Raw genomic sequence first — 23,337 nt, forward strand, 5'->3', positions numbered from 1 at the left:
TTTAGAGTAGGACCAGGTGAATCTGATGGAACCAAAGGAGTTGAGGTTGGAGAGGAAATTCTGGAGTTGTTCTTCACTGTGAGTCCAGATCATGAAGATGTCATCAATAAATCTGTACCAAACTTTGGGTTGGCAGGCTTGGGTAACCAAGAAGGCTTCCTCTAAGCGACCCATAAATAGGTTGGCATACGAGGGGGCCATCCTGGTACCCATGGCTGTTCCCTTTAATTGTTGGTATGTCTGGCCTTCAAAAGTGAAGAAGTTGTGGGTCAGGATGAAGCTGGCTAAGGTGACGAGGAAAGAGGTTTTGGGTAGGGTGGCAGGTGATCGGCGTGAAAGGAAGTGCTCCATTGCAGCAAGGCCCTGGACGTGCGGGATATTCGTGTATAGGGAAGTGGCATCAATGGTTACAAGGATGGTTTCCGGGGGTAACAGACTGGGTACAGATTCCAGGCGTTCGAGAAAGTGGTTGGTGTCTTTGATGAAGGATGGGAGACTGCATGTAATGGGTTGAAGGTGTTGATCTATGTAGGCAGAGATACGTTCTGTGGGAGCTTGGTAACCAGCTACAATGGGACGGCCAGGATGTTTGGGTTTGTGAATTTTAGGAAGTAGGTAGAAGGTAGGAGTGCGAGGTGTCGGTGGGGTCAGGAGTTTGATGGAGTCAGGTGAAAGGTTTTGTAGGGTGCCTGAGGTTCTGAGGATTCCTTGAAGCTCCGCCTGGACATCAGGAATGGGATTACCTTGGCAAACTTTGTATGTAGAGTTGTCTGAAAGCTGACGCAGTCCCTCAGCCACATACTCCCGACGATCAAGTACCACGGTCGTGGAACCCTTGTCAGCCGGAAGAATGATGATGGATCGGTCAGCTTTCAGATCACGGGTAGCCTGGGCTTCGGCTGTGGTGATGTTGGGAGTAGGATTAAGGTTTTTCAAAAAAGATTGAGAGGCAAGACTGGAAGTGAGAAATTCCTGGAAGGTTTGGAGAGGGTGATTTTGAGGAAGAGGAGGTGGGTCCCGCTGTGATGGAGGACGGAACTGTTGCAGGCAGGGTTCAATTTGGCTAGTGTCTTGGGGAGTTGGATCATTAGGAGTGGGATCAGGATTGTTTTTCTTCGTGGCAAAGTGATATTTCCAGCAGAGACTACGAGTGTAGGACAGTAAATCTTTGACAAGGGCAGTTTGGTTGAACCTGGGAGTGGGGCTGAAGGTGAGGCCTTTGGATAGGACAGAGGTTTCGGATTGGGAGAGGGGTTTGGAGGAAAGGTTAACTACTGAATTGGGGTATTGTGGTTCCAGATTGTGTTGACTAGAATTTTGAGGTGTTGGGGGGACTGGAGCTGGAAGTGGGAGATTGAGTAGATGGGAGAGACTGGGTCTGTGTGCAATGAGAGGAGGTTGAGGTTTGTTGGAAAGACAAGGAAGTTGAAGAAAAATAGCAATATCCTAACTGTGCGAATTTTTTCCACTGCACTGTCGAGCTCATTGTATTAAAACCACAAATTTTTTTTTTCCTACCATCCTTCTTGCTGTGGTTGACGCGAACTACAAGTTCATTTTCATTGATGTCGGGTCATATGGGAAAGAAGGTTACAGTAGAATTTTTGATAAAAGTAATATCGGGAAACTGTTTTCAAGTGGTAAGATGTTTCTTCCACCTACTAAGCTGCCGGATTCGGACATAGTAGTGCCACATTTTTGCAGGCGACGAGGCGTTTCAATTACATTCATGATAAAACCTTCCTTTTATTGAGTTACTAGTACTGACCAAAAAAAAAAAGCTATTTTTAACTACTGTCTTTCATGAGCTCATAGAGTTTCTGAAAATGCCTTCGCTCTGTTAAGTCAAGTATTTCGCATATTTTATTCACCGATCAGTCTGAAGCCAGAAAAAACTGATAATTTGATTATTGTTGCTTATTGTTTACACAATTTACTTAGACATGCATTCTTAGAGAAAGTTAATGAGCCTTATTTTGAATTAAACGGAAGTGAAATGCTACCTACTGAAAATCTTGGACCATTAGCAAGGAGTGGCGGTTATGCACATGCTGATGGATTTTCTGTGCAAGATTCATTTACAGAATACTTCAACAGCCGTGCAGGTGCAAGGATAACGCTGTGGAAAAGTGATCATGTTAACAGAACTCAGTAAGCTTTGAGCTCCCTAATCTTTAAAAATTTATATGCACATTATAATAAATTGAATTTTTATAATATACGCCAGAGTTGGGGGTTGGTGGGTTGTTTGGGGAAGGAGACCAGACAGCGAGGTCTTCGGTCTCATCGGATTAGGGACGGATGGGGAAGGAAGTCTGCCATGCCCTTTGAAAGGAACCATCCCGGCATTTGCCTGGAGCGATTTAGGGAAATCACGGAAAACCTAAATCAGGATGACCGGGCAGGATTGAACCGTCGTCCTCCCGAAGGCGAGTCCAGTGTCTAACCACTGCGCCACCTCGCTCGGTTATACATCAGGTTTTATTATTCACTTTGTGTACACTTCATTATTATAATAATAACAACTGAATATTATGTGGGACAATGCTACTTATTTTTGTTTATTACAATATGCATTATTTGCCTGACAACTAAGTATTAAACATTATGAATAAACAGAAAATATATAGTACTTTTCGTACTTGTTCTTTCCACGAATTTCGCTATCTCTTTTCCAAGCATTATCCTTCACAGTTTGGTACTTGTATGCTAGTAATGATACATCATAGATACAAGGAAATTTAGAAACCATTTCTACCAGTTGCTAATCTTCCACCACCACGAACAGTACTTTTCCCTCTGACATGCTGTCATGTTTTCCTTTGCGGCTGCGTCTAGACTGCTCTCAACCGGATGAGCCGCAGCCATAGCGTCAGCTGCACAGGCCCGTTTAACACCATCTGTAGCAGTACAGTGTGACAGAGGCATAATGGTGGCTGCATGTGTCAGACGCTGCATAGGAATCCCACCTTGAAGGGGCTGAACATCACAATGAAACGTGACTTCCAGAAATGCTCCAACACTGGAAAAAGTGCTGGCACAAGTGAATTATATCTGAGGGGGACTACTTTGAAGAAGACAAAGTTGTTGGTGATGAAAAATGAGACTCTTCATGAAACACAGAAATTCCATTACTTTTTGATCACACCTCATATGTGGAAACAAGGTCCATGGAGCAGACAACATTGCCTCAGAATTGTTGAGATCCTTCGGGAAGCCACGTTTCAGGTAATTATTCCATCATGTGTGCAAAATATATGAGACGGGAAGTACCATAAGGCTTCAGGAAGAATGTAATAATTCCAATGTCCAAAGAAGGCAGGTGTTGACAGGTGTGAGTACCAGTGGCCTGGGAGTTAAATAAACCATAGCAGCAACATACTGACAAGAATTATTTACAAAAGAATGAAAAACTGGAAGAAGCTACCCTCAGGGAAGATCAGTTTGGGTTACAGAGACATACAGGAACACGTGAGGCAATAATCCCTCTACAACTTATTTTTGAAGATAGGTTGATGAAAGGCAAACCTGCATTTGTAGATTTAGAGAAAGTTTTGACAAAGTGCACTGGACTAAACTCTGAAACTTTGTTAGCAGGCAGGAAGGATAAATGCAGAGAGCGAAAGGTTGTTTACAACTTGCACAGATACCACACTGCAGTTATAATAACGAAAGGACTTGCAACAAAAGTAGTGGTTGAGAAGGGAGTGAGACAGGGTTTTAGCCTATCCATGATGTTAATCACTCTGCACACTGAGCAAACTGCGACAGAAACCATAGAGAAATTTGGAAAATGAATTAAAGTTCAAGGAGAACAAATAAAACCTGTAAGGCCTGCTGATGATATAATTCCATCACAGGTGGAAATTGACTTGGAAGAGATGTTGAATTCAACAGATAGTGTCTCGATAAGAGATTACAAGACAAACATCAGCAAAAATAAAACAAAGGTAATGGAAAATAGCGGAATTAAATAGGTGATGCTGAGGGAACTAAATTAGGAAATGAAACACTAAAAGCAGTAGATCTGGAGAACAGAAATTTGTTAACATAAAACATAAAAGTACGTGTTAAGATTTATTTTCTGAAGGTATTTATCTAAAATGCAGGGGAAATGTGGACTTATACAGATGTGAAACATGACAATAAATCACTCAGACGAGAAGAGAATACACATTTTTGGAATGTGATGCTACATAAGAATGTTGAAAATTAGATGGGTGGATCAAATAACAAACAAGGTGGTACTGAATCAACCTCACTTCCCAACAAGGCTGCACACCGTCTCCAGTGTTGGGCTCTTTACTTGTCTTGTTTCAATTATGAGATTCATTTCTGGCCGACGGCTCAACATGCGAATGCTGATGTTCTGTCTCGCCTTCACATGGGTCCTGATCTGGCATTCGATAGGGACGAACTTTTGTGTTTCCACCTGGATGTTGCCGAGCAGCGGATTGTGGACGGGCTCCCCATCTCCCGGGTTTTACGCTGTATTCAGAAGGGTTGGCCAGATTGTCTGTCCGCTAAGACTTCTGATCCATTGCGAAACTACTATGCTTTGCGTTACTGCCTCACGGCTAGGTAAGGTGTTATCCTCCTTTCCACCGAAAATGCTTCGCCGTGTGTTGTGGTACCTGCGTCTCTGCGTGCAGGACCTTTTTCAGGTTCTTATTGGCTTCTCGTTACTGACGCCTACTCTAACTTTCCTTTCATTGTCCGTTGCACGTCGCCTACCACCGCAGCCAAAACCAATGCTCTAGCCCGTTGTAAGGCCTTCCCTCTACTCTTGTTACTGATAATGGTCCGCAATTTGCCTCTTCCGATTTTGTGGATTTTTGTGCCCATCACGGCATCATGCATGTCAAGGCCCCTCCATTCCAGCCACAGGCTGAATGACTGGTCCGCACATTTAAGGCTCAGATGAGGAAACTCCTGACTTTTTCTGCTGATGATGTGCTTCTCCAACTTCTTGCTCCTTACCATTTCACCCCCATGGGCAACCACAGCCCGGCTGAGCTCTTACATGGCCAACAGCCCTGCATGCTACTTCATTTTCTGCGGCCTTCCACGTCACGGCCGCGGGTGCCTTCGGTTGGCCGGTTTGGACATGGGTGTTGCAGTGCGTCATTCGGACCAGCTTTGGCCTCGTGTGCTTGCAACGCCTGTTCCGGATGCCGCTACACCACCTTCGGCTCTACCTGACACTCAGATAGGAATCTCTCATTATCATACCAGTACCAGCGGAAAGGACTGACGCTACCAGGAGATGTGCCCATGCAGGAACCAGATGACCATCATCTGTCGGAGCAACTCTACTCGCCTCCTTTTCCTATGGATGCAGACACCTCGTCCATGTCTCCTTTTATAACACCTGGACTTGCCGCAATGGGCAGATTGGTGCACAGGGTCCCAGCAGATTAGACCCCCTCACGTCTCCTGTCATCTCGGCCCGTTATCATCGGGGACACTTCCGTCCGTACGAGAAGCCTCCTCCTCGAGACTTTACGGATAACACCTATGGACGTTAGCAATTTACAGGCCACCTCCATCGAGACCTGTGCAAGAAAGTGTTGTGACTCGCCGATCCTTCAAAGTGCCGCCAAGCAGTTACGCGCATCCTCTACGTGCGGCGCTGTCTGCCAGGCATGCAGCTGCTAGACTTGGACTCAGTTATGATTTGACTGTTAAAGTGTATACATGTCTCACTCTGTTTACTTGATCTGTGACTTTCATGTATTGCGTCTTCCTTGAAATATAAGTTATTACACATACAATCTTAAAATATAAGATTAAAGATCTTACTATTAAGGTGATAGTTTTCTGGTTATGTCAATTGTGTGCACTAAATAAAACCAATCTTATCACACTGTATACCTTTTGTCTTTATTTTTTTTAAGGCATATTCAGTGTTCTGAAATATATCCATATTCACGAGTACAGCAATTTGCTTTACATACTAGACACTCTACTTCCAGATCAGATGCAGTGCTGGCACTCTATGATTTTGTATAATACAGTAATGCTGCTCTAAATATGAGCTCATTTTCTGTCTTTAAAGCTGCTGTTCTGCTTGCGGCCTTTCGAGCTATCATTGGCACAGCACTGAGAGTATGAACACACATTTTCTTCATATTGTTCCAGACTACTGTACAAATCTCAATCATTATTACATTATATAAAATCAGAAACTGCTACAAATGTTTCTAATCTGAAAGTACAATGCCTAGAATGCAAAGCAAAGTGGTACACATACAGATGCACAAATTATTTTATGTTCTGGACAACCACAGCTGTTGAAATGTGTGATGTTAGGAAGAACTCCACTAACAACTGATAAAATAGTTGTCTGTTAAACACAACCGGTTTAATGGCCTAAAGGCACATCATCAGGTGAAACATACATGGTAAAAAGCAAAGTCCAATGTCACCACATTTTATGGATATAAAACTTAATAAAGAAATGTGTAAAATACACTCACAAAGTTAAGAGGTGATAGGTATACCCGTCGCTGCTAGTCAAAACTTAAGGCATATTCAGTGAATATCGTCAATACTACAGTAAGCAAAATATAAACAAGACGTCCTCCATTCTTTAAAATTTGCCTGCTCTCTAACAAGAAAAAAGGAAAAATATTTTATACTGAGCAGATGGTTTCGGATTGGCAATAAAAAGTTGTCTCTGCTAACATCATTAGTCGTGGCACTACGCAAATTACTATGTGGGAAGTATCACGTGGCAGTGTCTTACTAATGTGACAGCAGAGCAGCTCAGTGCAGGACAGGGCAAAAGCAGCCTGTAACAACAACAAAGAGAGACCAACTGGCTGGCAGAAAGGAAGCTATTCATTTGGGCAGCGTGATGTCATATACTCCTGACTAGGATTGCTGGGCCCTGGTCCCATCTTTAGAAGTGAGAATACAAACACCTAATTGTACAAACAATTAAAATTGTGCAGAATGCTATGGTACTTTCATTACAATTGGTTATTCAAAGTAAATTGCGTGTTTTCGTTTTAATATCTAAAATTTTCTTCTTCCTGTAACATATTCAGAATACGTCTTTTTCTTTTTTTTATGAAGTATTTATAAATTTTCTGAAGCTTTTTTGATGTCGTGCCCCTCTTTGCAAATATGCATTGTTAATGCAGTTTGTGAGTTATTTAAAATAAGGTGTTTCTGACATCTTATTTGAAATGACCTAGCACTTTGGTTTATATATTTCTTAGGACAATCACTAAATGTAATGCAGTTACACCCACATAATTATTTACCACAGTATTTTCCTGATAATGCTTGGACCAGCTGAGCAGACAAAGGAGCCTTGGCTTTTTTGTAGAATAGCTTAGTTGGGTGCAAAAAAAAAAAAAAGCAGACGTACAAGATCTAAAAACATTATTCTAGCGTATTTTACTTTTTTGGATCTAGGCAGAAAACTCGGGCACAAGGAAAAAGCTGTGGTAAATAAATGTAATGATGCAAGTGTGTACTGCACTACATGCAATGATTACCCGAAGAAATATATAGAGCAAACCAGTAGGTTATTTTAAATACGACACAGTGCACTTTTGCAAAGAGGGGCATCATAAGCCCTTCAGAAAATTTAAAAATACTACATAAAACAGAAAAAAGCCGTATTTTGAATATATTAGAGGAAGCAGAAATTATTAGACATAAAAACGAAAACACACAGTTCATACTGAATAACCAATTGGAATTGAAGCACCATAGTATTCTGGCGAATTTTGATTGATTGCACAACAGGTAATAGTACATAATAAAATTCTGTATTATTCTCACTTGTAAAGGTTGTGACCCAGCGATCACAGTCAGGAGTATATGACGTCACACAGTCCACATGGGTAGCTTTCATTCCACCAGCCTTCAAAAAATTAAGGAAAAAGGCTTCTGGTACAATAAAATTGGTATTACTCAATTGCCTGTAGATGAATGTAATGTGGAAATTATCAACACAGTATTACAAGTAATTTAGCATGACAATTCAACAGAAGTTACAGATGTTCATCGTTTACATTTATGGAATGCTTTTATTGATTCTGATACAAGATCAGACCATAGTGCAGTGTTACGCAATGTCTAAACACCTGCAACTTCAAAATGCTTAGTCTTCCAAAAGATGCAAGTACCAGCGTGCTAAAGTAAAAGGAATTGTTCTCATTAGTTGGGTACAGAAGCTACAACATGGTAGTTGTTTGATGTTGTAGTGCTCCATAATTCTCTGCTTTTTCAGAAAATGCACTTGAAAATAAACATTGGATAAATATCAGCTATCAACTACTGACTCTGGCCTTCCATAACTCTACATTGCCTGATGTTTTAGTTCATTTTCACTACTTTTTCTCCCCTATTTTTTGTTATGGGTAGAGATTTGGCTTTCAGCTCTCTAGTTCCCTTATCTGCTACGAAAACCTCAACACAATTCAACAGAGGATTTATGAAAAGAATTTTTTTGTGTGTTCAGATGGCAAGAAGTGGTAGTTGCCTTCTGCACACTAACCTCTGCAACTGAAGCGACACACAGTAACTTTTGCTCTTCCGGGCTCTTCTGATGATTTGTTTTCATCCTATTCATCTACTGAAAAGAATAATGTACTACATGATAGGTCAGTCCTTGTTTAACTGACTAGAAATAAAACAGTCAACTGAACTCCCCCCCTCAATAAGCAGTAAGACTGCTGCAACACTGACACGCTGTCAGTAACGTACCTTCAAACTTCTTACAAACTCATCTTATTCATTGTTTAAGTCACCAGAAATCTCTTCCACATTAATTAAGCTGGCAATTTAGCTGTAGCCCAGGGCAAGCATCTGTATGCTGCAATGGCTGAATGGCTCGTATGTGTGCAGAATGAGTGCAGTAGCACTGCAAGGTGGGTAGTCTACACTACATGCATCTAAATGCGGGCAAGCTAACAGGCAGTCAGCATTCCCGTGAGATGGTGACGGAACGGCCCACTTCAAACTGGCCACTGCAGTCCGTGGTCGCTCTAACTTCAGCAAAGTTGAGATAACATTTGGCCAGTATATTACAGAGCTTTGTTGCTAAGTGAGTCAAGGGGGTTTTCTGGTCTAGAAGTTTCAAAAAATCGATTATTTTTATTGTATATTTTGATATTATGGAGAATATGTGGGCAAAATCGCTTTGCCTGTAAACTGTTTCATACAGTCAAAACACAACGATCAATGGTCTGGTAGTTCTGTGGTAGAAGGTTGTCCATATCGCTTTCCAGCAGTATGGGCAACATTCTACCACAAGACTTCAATAGACAATGAACCTTGGTACGAGAATTGCTGTGAGAGCTTGTATGATTGGAAGAAGGTTGGAAAAGATGGGACATTGAAGACTTACACGCACAAATCACCACTAGACGAAAATGTTCAGGAGGCAATCAGATCCGTATACAAAGACCTATCAAATGACAATTTACTGGGCAGATGTGTTGGAGCAAACACTCAAAACTCTAAGTTGATAAATTCATTGATTTGGACATTTTCTCCAAAACGCATACATTCTGGTAAACATGTAATCGAAACTGCAAACAATTTGGCTACAGTTATCTTTGACAACAGCTTCATAGGAACTGCACAGACAATGAATGTCCTGGGTATTCAACTTGGCAACACAGAATTCAAATGTTGCAGAAGGCACAATGTGGACTGCCTTGGATGCTCAGAGCACTGCACATCTATGGCCCATAAAGAACCCAGATCTGCAGCCTGTGAGAAAGCAGTGTATGCAAACTAGATTTACAAGCTCAAGGAAGGTGTTAGTGTATGCTCCACACATCACAGGCTGATGGTAAGCTATAAATACTGACAAATATCATATCCAAAACTTTAAGCACAATTTTCCAAAAGTATTTTTTTTAAAATTGTGGAAAAACTAATCAACCAATTTTGATGTTGCCCAACTATTTTTGTAGAGGATTGAACTGGCCATGGTTGGAACCTCTAAAACTAAAACAATTTTCATCTTTTTATGTGTTTGAATGCCCAAAAAACTAGATTTTTTTTTACTTTCCTTTCAAATAGCCACCACTGTGCAAAAAGACATTTTTTCACTTTTATGAGAATCTGCCGTAGTTTATGAGTTTCTGACCATAGCTACGCTCATATATTTTAATAATTTTTCGATCTGATCTTTTCTGGTCACCAAATTACCTGAACCAGGTCCACCTACCTACCAGTTCACAGTGTGCATTACGATCTTCAGCACCATTTTGTTTAATAATCCCTTAATATTTTTGGCCAAAAAAATTTTTTTTAATGCAGCTAGAACATGGATGAATAAAAGGTTATAAGCATTGCTTGACTTATCCTTTGATATCACCTTGAGGGGGGGGGGGGGGGGAAGTTGAAAATGAGGTAGAAAATCGGACCTCTAGACTTGAAAAACCCCTTAAGATGAATTATGGTTACAGAAACAACAATGCAGGAGAGAGGTGATAGACAAGATATGGATTTCTTAGACCTGTGAGTTCGGTATCACAAGCAGTCCAACAATCACAAGTGAGTAGTGTGTGTGTGTGTGTGTGTGTGTGTGTGAGAGAGAGAGAGAGAGAGAGAGAGAGAGAGAGAGAGAGAGAGAGAGAGAGCGAACATGCATACAACAAAGGGAGTTATCTTTTAGTCCCAGGAATATTGTTTATATAAGAGAGATCCGAGAACTTTTTCTGACTGTCCAGCCTTCTTGAAACAGTTTCTTTCAGAGCTTCTGATAGGTTGAAATCTTTACGAAACAGTTTGACTGTCATTTCAATCTATAGGGGTTAAAAAAGCACAATTCTGTCAATCAGGCAGAATTATCACAAAACATTTCATTGAATATACTACTTATGAATCCAAAAAATTCAATGGTATTACTACACTTGAGGATACACAAAATTTAGCTTCGCAGCTGGTTTTTACTTTCCAGAACAAAATTCTACCATACAAACAAAGTGATAGCGGGGCCTGGGAGGGCTGCCCTTCCAGCTTATCCCTCCCCTACCTGTGCCTTCTGTCCTGCCAGGGAAAGGAACAGCTATTTCACTTTTAAATGTGTCTATCATCAGTGCTGCAAGTATCCCTCCTGTAGCTAAGTACTGGTTGGCAATTCCATCTCTGTAATGTTGCAGTTATGACATAACAACTCCCCATAATACTTAGTATTTGGCAGAGGGTTCATAGACTCAGTTTTGGACTATTTCTCATCTATTCCATTCTCCAATATCACTAGGAAAGATGAACACCTAAATCTTCCTGTGCACACTCTGATTTCTCTTATTTTATTATGATGATTTCTATCTGTGTTGGTTAAGTCAATAAAACACTTCTGCTTCAGAGGTGAAAGTTGGTGACTAATTATGTGAAAAGATCTCACTGCAACAAAAAGGCCTTTGTTTTATCAGCTGCAACCACAAATCACATATTGTATTAGTGGCAGTTTCTCCCCTATTCCGTGATAATACAAAACAAGCTTTCCTCTTTTGAAGTTTTTTGATGTCTTCCGTTGATCTTACCTCGCAAAGACCCTTTATTGCTCCGTAATTCTCCAGAAGGAGACCCACAAGTGTCGTTCAGGCAGTGTCGTTGTAGATTTGTTGCATCTTCTAAGGGTTCACGAAATAAAATACAGTCTTCAGTTTGCTTTCCCCATGACTGTTCCAATTTAAGCTTTTTGTAACTGTAATTTCTAGGTATTTAGTCAAATTGATGACCTTTAAATTTGTGTTATTGATCAAGTAACCACAATTTAATGAAATTGTTTCAGTATTTGTGTGGAGAACCTATCATTTACAGCCAACTGCCAGTTTTCACATCATGAAAATATCATGTCTAAATCATCTTGCAATTTGTTTTGATCTGATGACATTACTATACAGGAAACAACAGCATCAGTGCAAACAGTCTAAGAAGACTGCTCATATTGTTTCCTAAATAATTTATGTAGATTCAGAGCAGCATGGGACTTTTAACACTTCCTTGGGAAACCCCTGATATCATTTCTATTTGACTCAACGAGTTCCTGTCAATTACTAAAAACTGTGACATTTCTGACAGGAAACAATGAATCTAGTCACACAACTGAGATGATTTTCTTAGAAGCCGCTTGTAAGGAACATTGTCAAATGCCTACTAGAAATCTAGAAATATGGAATTAACTTGAGATCCCCTGCTGATTGCACCCATTACTTCAAATGAATTAAGAGTCAGCTGTGTTTCATAAGAACAATGTTTTATTAATCCACAATTGTTACGTATCAACCAATCATTTTCTTCAAGACAAACGCTTGGAATATAGTCCTCTGGTGAAGGTGTGAAATGCAGTTGGCAATACAAGACAGGCAGTGGCCGAGAGAAATGCAAGTGCCGCACGAGTGTGAGTCAGTCACACTTAGTCGAAACATTTATAGCGTGATTCAGTGTTAGCGGAAAGTGTCATTTATACTATTACACACAGACTCGAGCCCCATTATCGTACAACGGCTTTACAAGTTTGAGGTCTTTGATCGATGTTGCTACTGTTAATACATTAAAATTGATTTTGTAGTGTGCAATAAATGGTTGTTTTAGCCCGAGAACTTATGTCACTTGTAACCGTTCCACCTGTGTAGTATTATAGACTGGGGAAGCTAGCTAACGAGACTGGCGGACTTTGTACTAGTTTTCGTGCGTGCTGATGCCTAGGCTGCAGGATTCTCACATTCGCAGGCTCTATCTGTGCTTGGAGACACAGCTACACATCTTAGCAAAATAATGATGGCAAAATCATTTGAATGAAATGTATGATAAAAATTTAAGGAAAATATCCTTTCCAAGCATCAAATCAGTAGATGTATCACTCTCATTTGACATCCACTACTCTGTAAAGACCAACTCGAGTTTTCTCCACCCATTAAGATCTTCAGCCATATGCATCCCCATTGTTCTTGTACATTTTCTAATGTCGTCTACATATATTCCATAAGGTAATTGTTACCTCTGTCTTGGAATCCAGGAAAAACCTTCACTGTTCCAACTACCATCCTCTCAATTGTCCACATATCCTGTGCCACCTCCATTTCTTTCTGCTTGTGTCTCACAGCTGTTAAGTTGGAACTGAAAGTGAACATCTGATATTCATTTTGAAAACTCTTTATAACGTACCAGAAGCTTTCCATCTGTCTTTCCCTTTTACTATGGAGATACCCGAGGCCAGACCAGTTTCCTAGAAGCCTACGACAGCTGAAGCCTCACAGTTTATAGTAACGTTTTTGTGGTTTGATCATTTATGATGCTTACCCTCTGATTAACTGGCTCTTTCTCGGACTTGGTGTTTAAGTTAAGTAAAATTATCGTGCCATTCAGATTACATGTGCTGCTAACCATTTCTGCTTTCTGTCTAAGCACCTATCTAGTCCTTGGCACCCATATCTGCCACAACCCCTATCTCTAACAAAGCATCAACAAATTTTATATAGGCACTAAACTGCTCTCTCTCATAGGATGTTCCATTTATAAGTTCCACGCTGTAGTCATGTTAAAAGTACCTGCTCATCTTCACATAGTAGGTGTAACAAATTGACAAAGTCACTTGTTCCCTCAAACTGCTAAGTAATGGAGAGAAGACGTGATTTTTAGTAAACAAGCTTGGTTTTCTTTCATTTATGGCAGCTTCTCCTTTGAAATCTGACTGAATACATTCAAATTTGGTTTTAGGCATTTGAATTTCTGGACAGACTCTCTGTGGCAGCCTGATGTTTCACACACTTTAAGCTTTTCTACCCTTCACTTCAGTCCAAAAAACCAGCTTCCACAGATTTTCTATTTTGTGAGAAAACTGAAAAGATTTCCTTCAAATTTCTATTCACAAATTTAACAAAAATAACATCTTTTACTTTATTGTTACCAAGTTACACAATCTGCTGACTCCAAGGGGGCTGATAAATGCGATGATTTTTCCTGGAACTGTGTTTTTGTCTTCTTTTTCCAGAAAAGCACCACTAACACTACAGTTGGTGTTGCACATCAACACATTTCTTCCTAATTGAAAACTCATCCACTTTAAACTGTCCAGTAAGGGACAAGAGACTGACAAACAATTCAACTGAGCCTGTGGTGTAACATGTCGTTCATCAACAATAACAAGTTTCACTTCTTCCTTGCAAGCAGATGAAAGATGTTAGTGTAAAAACGTTATTTAGGTAATTAGTATGTAGAGAATTTTCCACTGTGCATGCTACGGATTGACGTACACACAGAGCTGGGGAGGTACGTACAAGCACAGCATGTCTCTAAGGCATGGAAGCGATTGAACACCCCCACCTGCTGTAAAGGCGTTGCTTAAGCTTTGCCGTCACGGCTTGGCAATGTCTCGGAAATAGAGGAGCAGATGGACAGGCAATAACATCAACATCTGATAAACAACTGAAGAGATATAAAGTGAACAGCATTCTGTTCTAACCTTCTATTTGGATATCATCAAGGTGACAGATCATCTGTGGAAGTAACGAACCATATTGACTTAGTCCACATCCAGAAAATGGATGTTAAATTCCAAGCTGCAGTAAAACTAAGTGACCACAGACCCTGTCCACTGTGTACCGTATTGGTGCAGTGCCGTAATAGTGCACACAAGTTACACGATAAGAGGTTTAGAGACACTAATTGCACACTTTTGCTCGGCCCCTCTCTGATCTGTAGAACTTGGCCAACTTTGGGCCATTCCAGAATACTTACAGTTGCCACCAACATTAGCTACATCAATATTATTTACAAAAGTGAGTGAAGAGGCTTTACAAGTAACTTATTCTTCTACTGACTAGCATCAACTTTTGATTCACTTCTGTGACTCGTGAACCTTTCTTTTATAAGCTATGAGATGGCTGCCCTGTGGGGGGAGGTGAGGCTCGTCCGAGCTGTCAATGCACTACAAGACGACTGGAAGATTCTGTCCAGGTGGGCCTCCGTAAAAGAGTGTGATTAGTACAGATTCAGGAGCAAATCCACCAAGACAGCTCATCACATGGAGCAGTAGCAAAGATCAACTTGCAATAGGTCATCAAACTGACATTTTTCCTGTACCAAATCATTACATGCTGTCATGTAACAATGTACATGCAATATTAACAGATTTCCCAGTAAGGGGGGGACAACAAAGGAAAGAAACACATGCCTGAGGGCAAAGGGAGGGTGGGTGGGGACAAGACACCTATTTCTGAGTACTGGAGCAAGGGGTTGAGTGCACAAGTACCTTCCCCCCACCCTCACCTTCCAAGTCAGTGGAAAAGAAGTTGTCCAGCACTTGTTTCCAATGCAGTTCGTCAGTCACATAGTTTGACTACAGGAGGACATCGTGGAAAAAAATGATCAACTGAGGCAAAGTCGAAGGGAAAACATTGTAAGGAAGACCACCGAGATGACGGACTGACCAAGTAAAGGAGAAGATGCACCAAACAAGGGACCAGCTACTCTGAGATGCAAAACACTGGAAAAATGGAGACAGACTGTCAAGAGGATTGTGTGATGGGTCACCAACTTTCAACTATGAAAGACAGAATGTCAATGGTGTGACTATGGCCTCTACGGCGACACGACCAGCAATATCACGAAACCATAAACTGCAGTCTAAATACGCCACGGTCTGGCTGCTGTCCAATTCAGGTCTGTGCTGGTAGACGTTTTTCCTTCTTACAAGCAAATAACACAATCTTCTCAGAAACAACTGACATTCAAATATGATTTCTGAATGTGAAATCCACTGAGTAATAATTCTTCACATACAGATTGTAGAAGACATAGCTCTTATCTACTTTCTGCAAAATACTAATCACCTAATCACCTGTATATCTATGTGCAAAATGGGCATTTTTGGCATCTTGCCTTCAAAATATCTCTGCGATTCGTCAGTACAAGTTAACTGAAGGTTCACACAGAAGTGCAGAGGAACCATTTGCGATGTGTTTCTCAATGTTACCTACTACACTCTGCACACTTTTCAAGGGACAGGGTGCTCTCTTCTTTTAGCATAGGCCATTTCTCAAAAGTTTGTAATTCTTAGGGGTATCGTATTGTGATTATTGTGAAGTGCTGTGTCGAAATGTTAAATTATTTCACAGAGCGATCGTACGCTCCTTTTACCTGTGAAAGATGCACGACATTCCATTACTTTGTCACTGCTAAAATAATGTCTGCCCTGCCTGGTGTCAAGTACAAAGGCATGCTGCCACAATGGCTAATACCACAATTACAGAAATAGAGTGGAGACTTCATTTCACAACAAGACCGTGCCCCACCACAATTTCTTTCAGATGTTCTTGATTACCTCAATGCCAGACTGCCTCAGTATTGGATCCGACTCACTCACTCACATTCAGTTCTTCTTATGGGGTTGTTTCAATGACTGTGTGTTCCTGCCTCCACTACCATTTAATTTTTGGAGAGCTTCAACAAAACATAATGAATACAGTCACTGACTTTCAGTAGGTCATCGGGGAGTGTTTACGCAGACAAGGCAAAACACATTTGCGGATTTCCCAGTTAAAAATACACTTTTCCCTGGGTGAAAATACACATTTTCCCAGATGAAAATACACTTTCTCCGTTTTAAGTGACAGTACACTTTCCCAAATTTCACCAAACACAGCATGTTAAACCAAAGCTTTGAAACCAAGACTGCAATGCACTTTTGTCAGCCAATCATAGCTCATATCAGATAATCTCGACAGCAAATGACAGCAGATATTCAGAGCATAGGACTCATGATGTACACAGCTGACAGCGACATCGCTGTTAAGTAGCACAAACACTCAAATAGGAAAAGTTAATGGTTTAAATTAATATAGAAGTTGTATAGCTACTAGAAAAGCAAAGCTTTCATATATATTACTGGTCTTTTTTGTGGGTGTTGCCCTTTAAGATACATCAAACAGAAATGTGCCACTAAAATTTTAAATAGTGATATAAATTGGACGAGGTATTCTGCCTTATGCATATTTCAGCACTTTTTCAGGCTATCTTCAGTGGGTTATTTTATATTCTTACTTCAAAATCGTTATTACATATTAACATTTAGAGAAACTTTTGATGCAAAATATTTACAATTGTGAATGAATAATTGTTGTAAAATATTAAACATTATTTGCAGTGATTGTGTGCCCACACTAGCTACCAACATAAATACCCAATAGCTTCATGTAAGGTATGTAAATTACTAATGCATACGTCCACTCTTTTGCCAATCAAGCTATAACTAGAAATTTAGACACAATGTAATAAACAACATACAATACATGAGGTCGTTAATACATATATCAACTGTGAACTGTAAACAAATAATGTATAATATTTTACAATTATTCATTCACAATTGTAAATATTTTGTACCAAAAGTTTCTCTAAATGTTAATATGTAACAACAATTTCACAGTAAGAAAATAAAATAACCCACTGAAGAAGCACAAAAAGTGCTGAAAACATGTCTGGGTAAAACGAAACTGAAAAGATGTCTTGCATAAGAGAGGAATTCCTCAACCTATTTTCATAGCCAGCATGGACATAAGAAGAACTACAGCACCACAAGATGATTAATGATATAAATGTTTGGTCTCCTTGCCCAAAATTTTTCAAAGTGGCTGGTCCTCAAATTGTTAAATTTCAAATTAGAGTCAAATGTTCCGCGATTTAAGAAATTCGTCACACGTAACCCATCTCCCATAAAAGGAAATTTACTTTGAAAGTAACGGTTCTCAAACCACCACTCGCAACACCTTTCCCGTGACCTGTTAAAAATGTAAACAGCTGTGACATCATGCTCATACAAAGCAGTTTGTTGTTATGAAATATTGCACAGTCTTCATCCTAAAGCCTTTGACATGTTTTGTTGTTAGCAGACACTTGTGTGTGCACTTTGTTTTTTGTTGTGAGGGGTGCATTTTCTTGGCAGTTTAAGTTTTATTTTGGTGTTTTTCTCGCAGTTACGTTTTGTTGCTGCAGCATTATTCTGCAGTTGTGAGCTAAACTAAAAATTCTTTGTTAGAGTATTAGTTCTTGCCAGTCAAAATTACAAATATTTAATTGAAAATTAAAACAATGAAAAATTCCTATAATCCTAAGAAATTCCCAGGTTTTTCCCCAGATGGAAAAATTACTGCATTTTTCCTCGATTTCCCGGCTGTCGCAGGACGCATACACCACAGGTATGCTGTACAAGCCAAGTTACTGTAACTTAACCAAGTTACTGAAACATAACCTATCACACGGTATGCCTTGAGACTTCACAAGGTCAATCAATGTTCCCTCCCAATGGACAGGTAGATTGTGATAATCTCTGTTCTATCAGAATGGATAATCCTCACACCTGTTAATGAAAGTGTCTTGCATACTATTTGCTCTAGACCCCAAAACAAAAGCCTCTGTGACTGAAGTCACCTCAAAATGTGGAGCTTTCAAATACCTATTCCACCAATATTTTGTATCAATGTGCAGGTTAAGTCTATAAGGCTCTGAAGCACTACAAAAAGCAATTAAACAGAAAACAAAACATGCCTGATATTGGGCACACTACACTTGGAACTAACATTGCGTGGTGACTGTAAAGGTGGCACATAAATCAAGTATCAATAATTTATGTTACAATAAAAAGCTGTACCGAAGACCCAGATTCACAGAGAATGACTTCTCACAGTTTACAATTAACAGTTCCTTCTGACAGTTCATAAATTTCCAAAACAATAATTTTCACATAGTAACTAAGGAACTAAAACAACTAATTAACAAAAACTGATACTAAAACAGCCCAAAATAAACAAATGAGTTATTTATCCTTCACAATTGACTAATGCCTAGTACAAGGTATTACTTTAGTAATGTTGCCAACCCTCTTACCTCACCATGGAAATTTTGGTCCAAAGTTGGTTATATAAGCAAAACCACACAAGAAGTATAGCTAAAAAGTAACTTTGCCTGTTTTAAGGCCAGTCATTAAATTTACAAATAGGTGACAAAATTACTCAGCAGAAACTAACCTCTACAAAACTGTTGGAGACGTACGGCACTTTAAGATCTTGCTTGCTGAGTGTTTCCTGTTCCACAGCACAAATGTTCACAAAGAACATTATGTGGTTATTTTCCATCCTAAACTGTAAGAGAAGTTCAGAGTATAGACATGGGTTTAGTTACAAACAGAACAGTACAAAACTGTTCCGCAAAATTTACAAAGCAAACAGTGGCAGACAGACACACACATATGAAACAAATTAGAAGCATGTATTTGACAACACTTGCTACAATGACTGCCTTTTATGTATGTATAAAAACAGTTGAAAAAGAACATTTTTTTGTACAAATCATTCTATTGTTGCTCAAAATATGTGTCTATAAAATTTATGCACCTTTGCATTTGTTCGATCCAATTATGGAAACTTTTTTTCCTCTCTGATGTTGATATCTTTGATAATTTGGTTTTGGGAGGATTCAACAGCTTTCTGAGTAGATGGAAATCACTGTCTATGTAATTTTTTACTTACACAAAACAAACAAAAATAACTTTTTAGGTCATAATACAACTAAAGAGATGTAAATCTGATGTTTTTCTCTGTCAAATAATCAACTATTTGACATTTTGAGTCAGATGGTATTTTCGTGCTAAAGAATGAGGCAACATTTTAGGTGGTTTTCCCTATTTTAACTGACGACAAAAAATATTGTTGTATACCATTCAGTGTTAACTTATGTCCTCTATAGAAATGTCAAGGTAGCCCAGTATGACTAGAGAAATAAGTCGTCTCTCTCTCTCGGAAGTGCTTCACCAAGAAACTACTTTTGTTACTTTTATTAGGACACACTTGATTGCTGCATACTTTCCAGCTCATACAAATATGATGGCTGACTAAAAAGTTCTCAGCCTCACCCAGAGATCACAGCACTACTTGCTTGATATTTTCCCCCTTATGTTGGTACACATGTTACAGACACCATGTAACATTGCAAGTTGACTGTAGGCGGTCATTTGAAGTAGTTGTGGTGTGTGTGGTGTTGAAAATGGAAAAAATTGAAAATTGTACAGTGATTAACTTATTCTTAAAAGAAGGAGTAACACTGACCAAAATTCATTTGTGGCTTGTAAATATGCATAACGGCTCTGTACCTTCAATTTCCACTGTGAAGAAATGGACTACAGTTTGAACACGGCCTTCAAAGTGTCCAAGATAATTCACAAAGAAGATGTCCAAGAACTGCAAATGCACCAGAAATCAATGACAAAGTCCATGGTATGATTTTGGAAGACCGGCGTATAAAGACGAGTGAAATTGCTAATGCTCTAAGGATATCAAAGAAATGTGATGGTCACATTTTCCACTAGGAACTGAATATGAGAAACCTTTATGCAAGATGGGTGCCACGTATGCTCACTGGGGATCAAAATTGCATTCACATTACACTTTCCGAAAAGTGCTTGGTGCGTTTTAAGAAAAACAGAAGTGACTTTTTGTGTTGACAGTCATGACAGTGGATGAAAAATGGCTTTACCACTACACACCCAAATCCAAACAGCAGACTATACAGTGAATGCAAGCTACAAAGATGGCAAGGACACAGGCATCGGAGGGAAAGATCATAGTGCTGGTGTTCTAGAATGCAAAAGGAATTTTATTGATTGTCTGTCTTGAAAAAGGTAAAACCATAAGTGGAGAATACTGCTCTCAACTTCTCACAATATTGGATGCAAGCAGTTGTGAAAACAAACAGCCTAAAGAAGAAAAAAAAATCATCTTCCATCAGGACAACGCACCTGCCCACGAAAGGGTCTTGCCAATGGGGAAATTGCAGGATTTGTTCTATCAAGTGCTGGAACATCCACCATATTTCCCAGATTTGGCTACCTCAAACTTTCATCTGTTCTCAAAACTGAAGACATTCCTCACTGGTCAGGGCTTTCTATCCAATGGAGAAGCCACTGTGGCTTTATCATGGATACTTTGCAGCACTCTGCAAGAACACCACAGAGAGGGGATAACAGCAATCTAACAATGCTGGATGAAATATACTCTTTGATAGCATAAACTGTCATATTCACTATCAGGCTCAGAACTTTTCAGACGGGCCTTGTATAAGTGAGATGAGCCTCCTGCTACAGGGTTGCTTATGAATTTTTCCTTTCCCAAGTCAAAATTTTTGAGCTATTTATTTCACTAACTAACGCGAGTCTCATTTTTAAGCTTCGATCGTATTGCGCAACACCCACAGGGAACAGATATTTTTTCTGAAAGCAATCGATTACAAAAAGTTGAACAAAGCAATTTGAGGTATCATTGTAGAGTTAGGCTTTTATGCAAGTCTTTAAAGAAAATTCAACAAAAACTTTTACACTTTTTGTCTACAAAATTTTGTTAAACATTCACTGTAAACAAAGTAATCAGGCAAATTCAAAGCTTCCATTGTTTCAACAATAAAAATGAGAAGTTTTAAACCATAGTCATGTCACATCTCAACAGCACTACATAGTGGTGATTTGCAAAAACTTAAAAAGGAGACGAATTTGTTCTGCAAATGGTAAAGGAATGAGTCAGTGACAGACACTTTGCCAGAGTTCACTTCTGTGTTAACTTCCCCATACTCTCGAATTTACCTCTACAGCACTCTAAAACTTCCTTCCCAGACCTGCGGTGAGCTGAAACTGGATTTGTGGTACACGTCATGTGGGTACATGACTTCTCACCCCTAGATGAGTTCAATCCACTTGATTATTGTTGTTTCCATTTCTTAACTGGACTGAAATACAAGCAATAATCAGTTCACACGCACAATGTATGTGAATGGTACAGTAATAGATGAAAAATACACAGCTAATGTTAAAACTCAATCTATTATTATTTCTGAAAATACTATGTACATCTACATTTATACTCAGAAAGCTATCTTGCACTGTGTGGCATAGTGTTCACAGTGCACAGAAAGAACTGCTGTCAGCCAGAATGAAATTTCACTCTCCAGAGCGGAGTGTGTGCCGATTTGAAACTTCCTCGCAGATTAAAACTGACTACTGGACCAGAACTTGCATCTGTGGCCTTTACTTTTCACAGGAAAGTCCTCTACCGTTTGAGGTATCCACCAGCAAGTTTCGACGGTGCACACTCTGCTGCAGAGGAATTTTTTTTTAAACAATCCCCTAGACTGTGGCTGAGCCATTTCTCCACAACATTCTTTCTTCCAGCAGTGCTCATCTTGCATGGTATGGAGTGCAACTTCTGTGAAGTATGGAAGGTGCGAGAAGCAGTAGTGGTGGAAGTAAAGCTATAAGGTCACATTGTGACTCAGGCTTGGATATCTCTGTCGGTAGTTAACATGCGTGTGCGCACGTGCCCGCACACACACACACACACACACACACACACACACACACACACACACATATATACTCTCTCTCTCTCTCTCTCTCTCTCTCTCTCTCTCTTTCTTCCTACATACTGCTCCATTTCCATGTTGTCAACAAACAGCCTTCTGAAATTTTTAGACAATTATTCACTAGACTGATTACATATGTTAACAGTGTTGGTGCTACAATTCTTGCTTGTGGATGCTTGAAGCAACTTCTCCAGCTACTTCCCTCTGATGAGCACAGCATATTGATCTGTGATTGTTATGCAATCTACAATCTGAAAAAAATGCTGGTCTAATACTCCACAAACTTTACTGTGTTTGTAGTAACACAACAAACACTTTCCATTATAATGGGTAAACATGATCTTCTAGAGCAGCAACACTTTGACACAACTCTGTATGGTCATTTCAGAAATTTCACACTACACTTGTCAGGAATACCTTTACAAATCACCATTAGAGGGAATCTTTTTAGATTTAGCAACACTTTAAGGATAACAAAAGTATCTAAAAAAAAACATCAGTTGGTCACAAACCCGAATTGTATTTTATTGCAGGTCTAGATTTCGGCTATTGAAAAGATAAACACACACACACACACACACACACACACACACACACACACACACCACACTCTGCTAAAAAATTCATGAAAATATACACGAATCAGTAATTGAAAAATTTAAACTAAAACCACATTGCACAATAGTAGTGACAATGTATTAGGTACCAAATGATTGAAATGGAGTCACACCATACTCAACAAGCTTGTGACAACACATTGCTACATGACTTTAACATGTACACAGCCAGATTCTAATTAAGGCTTTTGAAATGTATGAGTACCACAAGAGTCTTAGGATCAGGTCTGCTAATATCATCTAGCACATCATATTCAATAAACTATGCATTGCAAAGAAAGTCACACCCAGGTACATACGAGCCAGGTTTCACAGCAGGTTAAGGACTGAAAAAGTG

This window comes from Schistocerca gregaria, chromosome 9 (genome assembly GCF_023897955.1).
Source record: "Schistocerca gregaria isolate iqSchGreg1 chromosome 9, iqSchGreg1.2, whole genome shotgun sequence".
Lineage (NCBI taxonomy): Eukaryota > Metazoa > Arthropoda > Insecta > Orthoptera > Acrididae > Schistocerca > Schistocerca gregaria.